The following is an 11515-nucleotide window of genomic DNA, read 5'->3' as shown; positions in this document are numbered from 1 at the left end:
GCTGCAAAAATGCTAACTGACTGTCCACCTTTAGCTCCCATTTGAAACGTGGTTTACCTGGAAGGATGTGGTGATTGATGACGAGCTGGGAGGAAGGTTCTCCCTGTGGTTTCCCTAAAGCTGTGGCTGCACAAAGCTCATGTTCAAATCTTTGCCGTGCCGCATATTTTCTTAGTCATCACGGGCAGGTCACTTCTGCCTATCATCTCTTTCTTTTCTCACTCGATCCAGACAAGACGACTTCTCTCTGGGGCCAGCCATGATCAAAGGAGGTTTGGATTGAAAGAGATTCCATAATTAGGGAAAAAAACTCATAAAATGCAAGGAAGAGATCCTGGACCCCAGAGAAAGCTCTGCCTTAAGCAAACGCTTTAGAGCAGTGAAAGGATGGATTTAGACTAATGCAGTGACCTGGATGGGCATCGCCTTACCCCTCGTGGGCTGTGCAAGGGGAAAAACCTCCACAGAGGCTGTTTGTGTGGCCCCTGTTTTGGCATTTTCATGCAGCAGGGTGAAAGGCTGAGGAGGCTGTGGCTTGGGCAAGGGTGGAGGGTGAAAGCATTGCTAAGCCCAGAAAATCGGGACCAAACGTGTCAGCATCCTCCATTTCCATCCCAGAAAGTTGGTGCAAGTCAACGTTTTGCAAAAGTCCTGATTGGTGCATGCTTGGGTATTGCTCAATGCACTAAAAAGTAATAATAATAATAATAAAAGAAAAATAATAAATCTGTTTCTGTGTCATCTTGGACAAAATTCAGAGACGAGCTTGGTCACCCAACAGCTTGTGGTGCCTAACATGAGCTGCCTTTTGAGCACTGAGGGAGCCTGCAGGCATCCCCAAGCTGGCTGCCCCATGGGATTTGGGTACCAGCTGCTCTCTGTGATGATATATATGGACCATGGGATGAGCACATTCTGGGGGAGATGGGAAGGGCTGAATTCAGGAGCAGGTCAGGCCCCACCATAACATCTCTCTCTATGCACCTCTGGGGCTGTGGAGAAATGCAGACAGAGCCTCCAATGATTGGAAACACCTCTACAGATTTTATTGTGAGGCAGAAGGACTCACTTCAGATTATTTCCCAGTCTGATTGCAAAGTTTTTTGCAGTAATCAGGAAGGACAGAGTGAAAGGTGACAACCACCATCACTTGGTGTCCCCTCCTGTGGCAGCAGCTCCTGACCCCTGTGCTGTATAAAAGCGGCAGCTTTGGTGTTTCATTGCAACCACTCCCAAGAAACATATATAAACCCAAATACACTTACTAGAAGTCAAGAAAATCTGTCAAGCAATGTAATCTACCTCTGTTTAGCTGTATAGGGCCAAATCCTGGGCAGATGTGACTTGGACAAGCTGTCTTCAGATCCACTGAATGTGATCCCAGATGTGGCCCCGGTGTTGTCCCAGCATCACCCCCAATCCCTCATCCCCCCTGCGGTCCTGAAGGCATCACCCGAACCTGTCATGCTCCATGTCCCCTGCTCACAGCCCATACAGGTCACCCATGCACCAAGAGCCACTGATGGGATCTCGGGGAAACGCTGTGGATTAGAGACAGACAAGTGCATGAGGATGGGGGAAGAAAGGAGATTGGGAATCAAAATCATCACAAAGTTGTTGGATAGAGTGGGAGCTGAAGGAGAAGCTTAAAGCCTTTAATATTAATTCAGGGAGATAGCAGGAGTTCAATGGCCGTATCAAAGAGTGGGGAAATTCACAACTGTAAGTGCAGGAGGCACTGGGGAAGACGGGAGCTGCTCTGAAATGCTCCAAATGGAGCAAATCCCGGAGTGGTGTAAATCAGGAGAGCTGCTGTGGGGTTTTGGGAATGGTGGGTGACAGTGCCTGATGTGATGGGGGTTAAAGCAGAAACAGGACTGCAAACCAGATGTGTTGACCAAGGGCATGTTATGGGCTGTCTTGGTGCCCTTGGGGGTGTTACAGGGTGTCTGGGTGCCCTTGGGGGTGTTATGGGGTGTTTTGGTGCCCTTTGGGGTGTTATGGGGTGTCTTGGTGTCTGTTCAGAATTGGGATCTGATTTGGGGATGAAATTAATGCAAGATTAAGTCTAGCAGTGATGTTCATCTAATCTCCAATACACACCCAAAATACACCACAGCATCCACTGGGAGTGTTCAAACACAGACTGGAGCAAACTTTTACCTCTCAGCAGCGTTTCTCCTTCAAACACCCCAAATTCAGGGTTTTTCTTGACTTGGCCACTGGATTACCACCCGAAATGCAAAGCGCAGGTGCGTGGTCCAGATGGTGCCTGGGTTCCTTGAAGCATTGCTCGGATGCAGGTTTCAAAGCCACCAGGAGAGCACTGCAAAGCAGCTGCTGCCGCTCAGCTTTAACATCCCATTTCCTTCTTGATGTCCGGGCTGTACATCTTGTTTATTTTTCTTCTCTGTTATTGGCCTTGTTTGCTGTCCAGCTCCATAACTTATCCCAAGAGAAACATCTTTCTTTATTATTATTTTTATTAAGGTTTTACAGTGCTGTAAACCACAGGGCGAAACATTTTGTGCAAAGGTCCAGGTGGAGTTTGGGGAAGGATGGATAGATCTGCAGGAGAGGATTTGCCAAGGAGGGGAGCAGTGGGACAGGCAGAGATGCTTTAAATGCCGTTTAAATGGGAGTACAAAATCTGGTATCTTCTGGCTTCCCAGCACTTGAGCTGACACCCTGAGCCTGGCTTTTTAAATGCCTTTTATTAAATAACTCAGCAGTATCTCAGTTAAAACAATGCATCTTACGCAAATGCAGCAATTCTCTAACCACGCAGGACCGGAGAGGTTTCGATCGCGTTTTTCAGGTAATTTTGCTGCAAAAGGGACAAAAGCATTCACCAATCTGAATCTTGGGATCTATCTGTAGTTACACATTAGCAAAAGCAATTGGTCCAGGCAGGCTCTTGATCTGGGGCAGGATGATGGGAGCTGCGGCTGAGCAGGTGGGAAGCGGGAGCGAAACCCCTGCGACCTCCTGATAATGATGAGTTTGTTTAAACTGTCGTGATTTTTGGAGAGGAAGCACTGTTTGCTCTTTTGTTGTGTTTTATTTTTTCCTCTTGTGTTTTGACAGTTTTGTTTTGCCGGGGCACTTTTATGAGGAACGTTTTATTATTTTACTGTGTTATTCATCTGCGTTTTAATTGCGCACAATAAAAACTTGAAAGCTCCCAGCGGAGAAAATCCTATGGCGCTTCCCATCTCATCCCATGGGGACGAATGGCCGGGGTCACATAATCTGTCAACAAACAGACCCGAACCCTTTGCAAGAAGCACACTGATTTGCCTTAAATATAACAGTGACAACTTTTAATTGGCATCATCAAGTGGTTAAATTGAGCCCGCCTTCATTTTGGGGCAAGAGGGTGTGTTTTGGATGGAGCAGGTGATGTTTGGAGGCAGGACAAGAAAGACCTGGGAGCACCAAGCCTTTCTGGGGGGTGAAATGTGTCATCTCCAAATCCCTGACAAATTAATGTTGCTCTCCAAAATACCAGGGGGAGTATGGTTGAGTTTGGTTTTGCTCTCTAGTCTCTAAAATAAAAAATTACCGAATAAATGACTCTGCATCAGTTGTAGAGATTGAGATTGGTTCCTTGCAACACCTTGCGCTTAAAAGATTATGGCCAGTAAACCCCTTCACCCTCCACCTTTCTGTACCTCTTTGCTGTCTGACAGTCTCTTTCTCTTTGTAATTATTTAAGAAAATTTGAAAAAAAGCAAGTGAAACTTTTTTCATGCAGAAAGCAGCTCCAATTGCAAATTTCAAAGCAGCTCAAATTGCATCCAGGAAAAAAAAAAAAAGTGTTCTTCCATTAAAACATCATCCATCCTTTCCTTCCCCCTGCCCCCAGCTGATGTTTAAGGGGATCAGAAGCAGAATTGGGAGGCAGCATTTAAATCAGCCCGGCTGCTAGGTTCATATACGAGTGCACCTGTGTTTCTCATCAAACGTGCTACCAAAAGGACCGGTTAGGAGCGCTTTGATCTGACTTTAAATATCCCCAAACATCAGGAACTGGAGGTATTTTAATCTGATTTTACTGGAACTGTGCCGATTTAAGGAAAACAGAACCCAAAATTAAGTTCACATTTTCCATCCATCCCTGGAGTTTAGAAAGAGGAGGTTTTTGTTGTGAGCAGGGATGGCAGGAGCACAACCTCGGTGCTGTCGCCGCAGTCGGGGGCGGATGCAGCAAAGCAGGAGCATCCTTGGAGCAGCAAGAATTGGGTGTTTTGTCCTTGCTTCTTTTTAGAGTTTTTTTGTGGGTTTTTCTTCAGTTTTGCTTTCCTTGCTGTGTTTAAAATCTGAGTTTATCTCTGTAAAGTTTATCTCTGTGAGACATTTTCACATGCAGCCCCTCTTAGCAAGCATCTCCTCATTGAAGAGGACAGTGCTTCTCGTCCTCAGGTTTCAATGTAACTCCCTTGGTGAAAAATCCTGGGCATGATTTAAATGCCCAAGGTCCAATCTCACCTCGCCCTGCCTTACCCCACTGCACATACCCGTTTCCCTCCAGGAAACACTCAGAATCCTCTCTCCATCCTCCCCATCCAGCCTGCATCCCTCTGGAGGTGTTCTCCAGAGCATCCCTGTTCTCTCAGCAGCTCCCAGCCACGTTTGCAGAGGGGTCTGGCAGGACTGAGCCCAGAGACTCAACCCAAAACCCTGTTTGCTCCCTGCACATCCCGTTCTCCCTTCCCTCCACTGTGTTTATGCGAGGAAAACCCTTATTATCTCTTTCTCTCCTGCGTCAGAAGCTCGGCCGCTGTCACCTAGCAGCGCACTGGTGACTCGGATGCAGCCTGCAGAACAGCTTTAATAAGGAGTTTATTCTCAGCTACCTGCTCAGCAGATGTTTCTGTTTGTTTTCTTTTCTGTTGACTCTAATTCTGCTCCTAATGTGCCTTTTATAATGTCTTCTGGCAATACTTCTAGACCTGCGCTGGGTGGATGAGAGCCTCTGTTGGTAAAGGCAAAGCTGGGGCGGCTCTGAGCTCTGTTATCTCCAGATCTCTCCAGTTACACTTAAGAACTTGCTAAAACACTCAGCTCCAAGCTGTTTTTTCCCCCTTTCCCGGGAAAGCACAGGATTTTCCCAGTGCTCCTCTCCTGTCCTTGCAGGAGCCATTGCATCTCATTGCAAACCATAGAATGGGTCCTTCAAAACCCACCTCTTACCCAACCATGGCCAACAGGGCCAAGCAAGATGCTTTATATTCCTTTTTACTTCATTGCTCAATAAAAGCCCTTGATTTTCAAAAATTAGGATTTTTTTCTCAAAAGAAAAGTAGGACTTTTGTTTGGCTGAAGCAAAAGAAAAGAGATGTATAAGCACAGAAAAGAGCGAGAGCGCTCTTGGCGTGGTGGTGGGCTCATCAAAAATAAGAGGCATGCCCAGACAAGGCTGGCTGAAAGATTATCTCCCACCCTGAGGAAAAAAGAAAGGAAAAAAAAAAAGGTCCTTTTTTTGTCTGATTGTTTGGCTGGATGTTGATTGAGAGCTTGGGCTCAGATAAAGGCTGGAGGGTTGGTGATAATATCAAAAAGGCAGCCGGAGTTTGGGGCCAGCCAAGTTGTCATTTCCTAATTCTGCTGCTGCTGTCATGCAGCCTTCTGGGGCACTGAGGAGTCTGCAGCGAACTGTTACAAAGTACTTTAAAAAATAAAGTTAAAAACCCATATTCTGGAGCGGTTCTCTTTCCCCACAGACCCAGCTCAGCTCTCTCTTGGATATTGTGCTAAACTTCAGCATTCGATCAAAAAAAAAAAAAAGAAGAGGAAGAAAAGATAAAACATATAGGTAGAAATCAATGGAGCCTTTAAACAGTGCGCTGTGCAAAAGGCTGCGCTTTACTGTTGTCTTTCTGAACCCTGTGAAATGCTGGGAAACTGTTTTTAATAAACAAGAGTTCAAACAGTGGGGCTCCGTAGCCAACAGTCACGCCTTAAACTCTAAACTTTACATGAAAACTCTCAGATCCCTTTGAACTCTTTTTTTTTCCTCCCTGGCAGAGGATTCCAGTGTTTATGCATTTTTTTGAGATTGCTGGCGGGATCATGAGGAGGGTTTTAATATTTTTTTTTAAACAATCTCCTGCCTTCAGAAACCATTAATGCCCACTAAGAAACATCAAGGCATTGCTTTGAAGTGCCTTCTGGCTACAGCCCTCTTACACCCTTCGGTTACTGCGCAATCAAATAATTAAACGGAGTCTGAAAAAAAAAAATAAAATAAATTCTTTTACCTGGTAATTAAAACACCCCACGTTGGACAGTTGCAAGGGTTTTTAAAGACATTGCAAATCTACAAAGGCTTGAAACACAAAAGCACTCCATGCCGCTCGAATAAGCGAGTAGACACTTTCTCCCTGCATTGGCAACCTGTCCCATGGGCAAGGTAAGAGCTCGCCCTCCTCTTCCCGGCTTCACTTAAAGCCAGGGCGGCGAATCCCGAAGGAGAAAGGACAGAGCAGAGTCATAAATTAGCAAAGCTCAAGTCTCAAACATCTTTTTTTCCCCTTTTTTTTCTCCTCATTTGTTTGTTTGCTTTGGAATAAACAGTAAGGAAGAAAAAGTTGGAAATAGTATTTTGGCTTCTTCATCAAATGTTGAGTTATGGGCCGGAGGCCATCCCAAAAGGCCATGAAGCCCAATTTGGATGCGAGCTGTCTCCAAAGGCTTTGGGCGTTTGGCTTGGCGCAGCGTGGTGGCTCTGGGGGGTGCCGGGACACAAATGCCACCCGCACCGGGTGGCACAGGGACACCAGCGCCAGGGCACGGTTGGCAGCGCTGGAGCTCATCCCTTTCTGGAATCGCCGTGGAAGAACAAGGGCGTTATGGTGACGGCTTCAAAGGAGCGGGGCGGGTATTGCAGTGGGGTGTGTTGTGATCCGGTGGCCAATAATAATCCCCTGGCTGGGAGGAGAGGGAAAGGGCCACCTCCTCTGCTCCTGCGGGAACCCGTTTCCCTCCAAGGTACCCTTTTGATGGGAGCTTTCTGAAACCCGGTTGTTTCACTTCCCAGAAGTTAGCTGAGAAAGTTGTCTCTGGTTCCAACCTAAATTGGCTCTTCCTTCCTGGAGCTCCGCTTTGATCTGGGCATTTGAATCTCAATGCAAAGCTCGGGTGCTTTTCCTGGCTTTTTGCATGGCAACAACGCGGGGCAGGATTTAACCCCTCCCCAGCCGTGCTCCACCGGCTGCCCCCTTGTTATTCCCAAATCATCTTTGGGTACCAGCTGGTTTTTATCTGTCCCTTGAGCAGAGTCTGGTCTCCAAACCCTGCCCTTCACCCGCTGGGGCTGGTGGGAGGCTGGTTGGGTGGTCTCAGGTTGGTTGGTTGGACTCAAGGCAAAGACCCTCATCTGCTGTGTGATCCTTTAATATTCGTACCTGCAGAGGAGAGATCTTGGTTAACAGCTCCCTGTGAAATGTTTGGAAAGGATGTTGTGTATGTAGGGCTTCAAGAAACCTTTAGGGACGTAAGGATTATAGCATTTTCCGGTACTTAAAGGGGGCCTGGGGGAAAGATGAGGAGGGACTCTTTATCAGGTGTGGTGTTAGGACAAGGGTAAATGTTTTAAGCTGACAGAGGGGAGATTTAGATTAGATTTTAAGAGGAAATTCTTCACCATGAGGGTGGTGAGGCCCTGGCACAGGTCACCCAGAGAAGCTGTGGATGCCACATCACTGGCAGTGCCCAAGGCCGGGTTGGATGGGACTTTGAACAGCCTGGGCTGGTGGAGGTGTTCCTGCCCATGGCAGATGAGCTTTATTGTCCCTTCCAACCCAAACCTTTCTATGATTTTGTGATTTTAGGAAACAAGACCTTCGGAAAAGACACAAACCTTATGCTCCAAGCTCTGCCAGGAAATGCAGCAACCTGCAAACACTTTGAAGGGGTGCAGAGTTTTTGCAGGACTCCTTGCTGCTCATATTTTAGAGCTGGATGAGACCTTGAGGAGCTAGGACCCTCACAGGGACAGTGCCGAGGCTGCAGTGCTTCTTGGCGGGGGGGGGAAGGAAAGAGCCAAGGTAGGAGCATCCTGGCTGTGCATCCCATTTATCCTTTGACCTTTGAAGGATTTGGGGGAATAAGAGCTCGCTTTGAGCCAGCACAGCAGAAGGTGAGGAGCAGGGCAAGGCAAGGAGAGCCCCCAGGCCGATGGGAGCAGGAGCAGCGAGTGCCGTGACTGCAGATGAGGAGGCGACGGGCGCTGGGAACAAGGAGGCGGCTGTTTCAAAGCAGGACGAGCTGTAGGGTTCAGAGATGCTCCAGACTCCTGCAGGGCCCAAGACGAATGTTGAAAGGCAGAATTCCCAGAGGGGCTTTCTCTATTCTTTTTTAAAAAATAATAATATTAAAAAAAAAAAAATCTACCTGTCAAATCTCTTGAAGTGAAGCGTTGAATTAAGAAAGGCAAGACTTAATGGGCTTTCTTCCCTAAAAATAGAGCTACTCATGAAAGAGATGAAGGGCACTGCCCAGGGAGGTTGGCCAAAATTGTCTGAAATTATGCTATCACCTAGATGTGATGTCCAAAATTAGCCTCCTCTCTCGCTACGTGGGTTCAATGCTCCCTGAAGATTAAACGCATCACAACTCTTATTTAATTCAAAAGAGAGGCTAAAACATACGGCACAGCACTGTTTAAATGTTAGAAAAATTCAGCTTGGGACTCTTAATTGTGATTCACAATGTGTTAATGAAGGCAAGGAGGAAAGGAGTTGTGTGTGCAGGGCAATGCTGCGGGCAGGAATTGGGGATGTTGCTGGGAAAACGGGAAAGGACCTGAACCAGGGCTGCCTTCACCATCCAGAACCAGTCTGAGCTTTTTTGAGAAGGGGAAGGAAGGTGATTTGCCTTAAATAATCCTCCAAACTCCTCCGTGTGGGTGTTTTCTGGGCTCTGTGATTAAGAGAGAGCATTTGAAAGCAATGGGATAGGAACCTCATTTAAAGACTGAGCCTTTCTTTCTTTTCTTTCCTTTTTAATTAATCTGAGGTTGCTGCTGGAGCAGAGCAGTTGGATGAAGGTGTTTTTTGGAACATGAGGTTAATGGAAGGTGAAAGAGGAAGGGAATAAAATTGCCAATAGAGCTGAGCAGCGTGTGAACAGGCAGATGCTGGTGCAGGGCTGATTCATGGGTTTTGGGGGAAGAAATTCCTTTGGTTGGGGAAGAAAACAACCTCAGGGAGACTCAAGAAAGGCTGGGGGGAAACGGTGGCGCTGCTGATCCTGGCATCTGAGGAAAGGAGGGAGCTTTCACGGGACCTCCCCAACCCAAAGCACCCTCCACAATGCTGGTGCTGTTAAAAATAACAGATAGTCTATGTTCGTGAAGGGAAAGGGGATTTTGTCACTGTTTTGGGGTCTTTGTTTTGCTGGACGGGAGCCTCCTGTCCCAACCCACAGTGCAGGTCACTTTGTCCATTGGTTTCCTGGAGAAAGGATCCCCAAATTATTGCTGCCTGGTCCCATTCTGGTCTCAGGATTTTGGGTGCAGCTCATGTGTTTTTTTGAACATTGACTCAGGTGTTTTGAGCCTGGCAATGCCAAACACTCAGGGCAGAGAGAGAAGCACCAAATCTGTCACTGGTGTCTGCTGTGCCCTACCCACCAGTGTGAGGCCGGCCGAGAGGCCTGCGAGCAAGGTTGGGGATGCATTTTGCATCCAAAAGCAGCCTTTTTTTTTGCCAAAGGAAGAGAAATGCTCGTTTCCAAGGTCCATGTCCCAGGGACCGTTAAAGGTTCATCAACACCTTATAATTGTGCAGCGACCAGGGTGGGTGTTTTTGTCAGGCCGTGACCCAGCCTGCAGAGCACACAGATGGGTTTGAAGTTTACCCAGCCACCGCTTGCCCTGTCCACGTTGCCCATCATCTACCATGGGGTTTGTGGGGCTTAATGAACGTTTCCAGCAGGCTTTGAAGATGAAAAATGTCCCAAAATGTGCAGTATTTGTGTGATTTAGGCCTGTGGAGCGGTTAGGCCTCGCTCACACCATCCTTCGAGCACTGCTTGGGTTTGCTTTTGCAGAGCAGCCTCTTGCTATCGATGTCCCACCTCTGAAAGGACCCAAAACGGGACATTTTGGGTCCCTCCTCTGCAAGGACCCAAACCCAGGATATTTCAGCAGGTACCATTACGCTGCGAGCAGCATTTTGGGCCCTTTTTTTTACTTTTCACCATGAGTTTACATAGTTTTCATTAAACCTGATAAACTCCAGCTAAACTAAGGAAGCCACCTGGGTCAAAATAAGGTCTTGCACACTCCCTGTATTCTGTGTCATTTAAAAATAAAAAAATATTGGTTGGATGTGCCACTTTTTAAGCCGTAACAGTTGAACTTTCCCACGCTGCCTCTCCATTTAGCAGCTGACAAGGCAGACCTGTAATCACCATCTTCATCCCGAGACAGGCTGGAAAACAAAATGTTTCTGAAACGCTGAAGGTAGCTGAACATTTTCAGAGTGTCACACATTAAGGTGGTATCTAACGAGCTCCATGTCCCACTTATAATTGAAACAGAAGAGAGTATTCACTTTTCATTCATTTTTAAAAGACTATTCAAATACCCTTTCATCTCCGCTAAACAGCCTGCCATGTATTTGAAGCCATTTTATATTTTGTTTCTACAGACATCCAAAAAAACAGAGGTGAGTATTTTGGAACATTGATAGAAAGATGCAAAGGCTTGCGAGGCACTGAATGGCTTCAAGCTGCCTCAAACACATTCATCTTCCCAAGAAGAATTAGGCACAGTGTGATTCATTTTAATAGCAGAAGAAAAATAATACTATGATGTAGTGCTAAGTTCCCAACCTTTGATGGCAGACTAAAAAAAGAGAGAGATGGGGGGAAAAAAAAAAAAAGTATCTTTCTTCCCTTATGTGGTTGAAGTCTCCCTACACCCATCCGTTATGTCCAGCTTATCAATTAAGATGAACCCCATGAACTTCAGATGGTTTTTTTAAAACAAGGCACCATCCATTTAAATGTGTAAAACTGCCTGCAGCTCCCTTGAACGGCGGGCTCCAGTCCCGAGCCCTGTGTACTCGGTGTGAAGTGCAGCCCTTTGATAGAAGTTTTACTGATGTTTTAAGTGAAGTCTTCTCATACACACAAAATAACCCAGATAATTTAAAACCTCCTAGAAAAAAAATAGGGTGGAGAGAGAGGGAAAAAAAAAATATAATAAAAACCTAGTCGGTACCATTGGTCGAGCAGAAGAAAAGAGGATGGGAAAGGCTGTGCCACCCTCCGTCACCCAACACTGAAGCCTGTGAGGTGCTTGGGACCACCAGGACCCTTTGGACACCCACCCTGGCTCCATCATCAGCCCCTGCACAGCCCCATCTCTCCCCACCAGGTAGGCAGACTATGCTAAATTTACCAAATTTAGCAGACTATGCTAATTTCCTAATGGTAAATGAGTTCATGATTGCACTGAAGTGTGGTCCCAGCCATTGCCTGTGTGAGCTCCAGCCGCTTCTCA

This window comes from Mesitornis unicolor, unplaced genomic scaffold (assembly GCF_000695765.1).
Source record: "Mesitornis unicolor isolate BGI_N332 unplaced genomic scaffold, ASM69576v1 scaffold6124, whole genome shotgun sequence".
Taxonomy (NCBI): Eukaryota; Metazoa; Chordata; class Aves; order Mesitornithiformes; family Mesitornithidae; genus Mesitornis; species Mesitornis unicolor.
The sequence above is the reverse complement of the archived record's forward strand: the minus strand, read 5'-3'. Positions refer to the sequence as shown.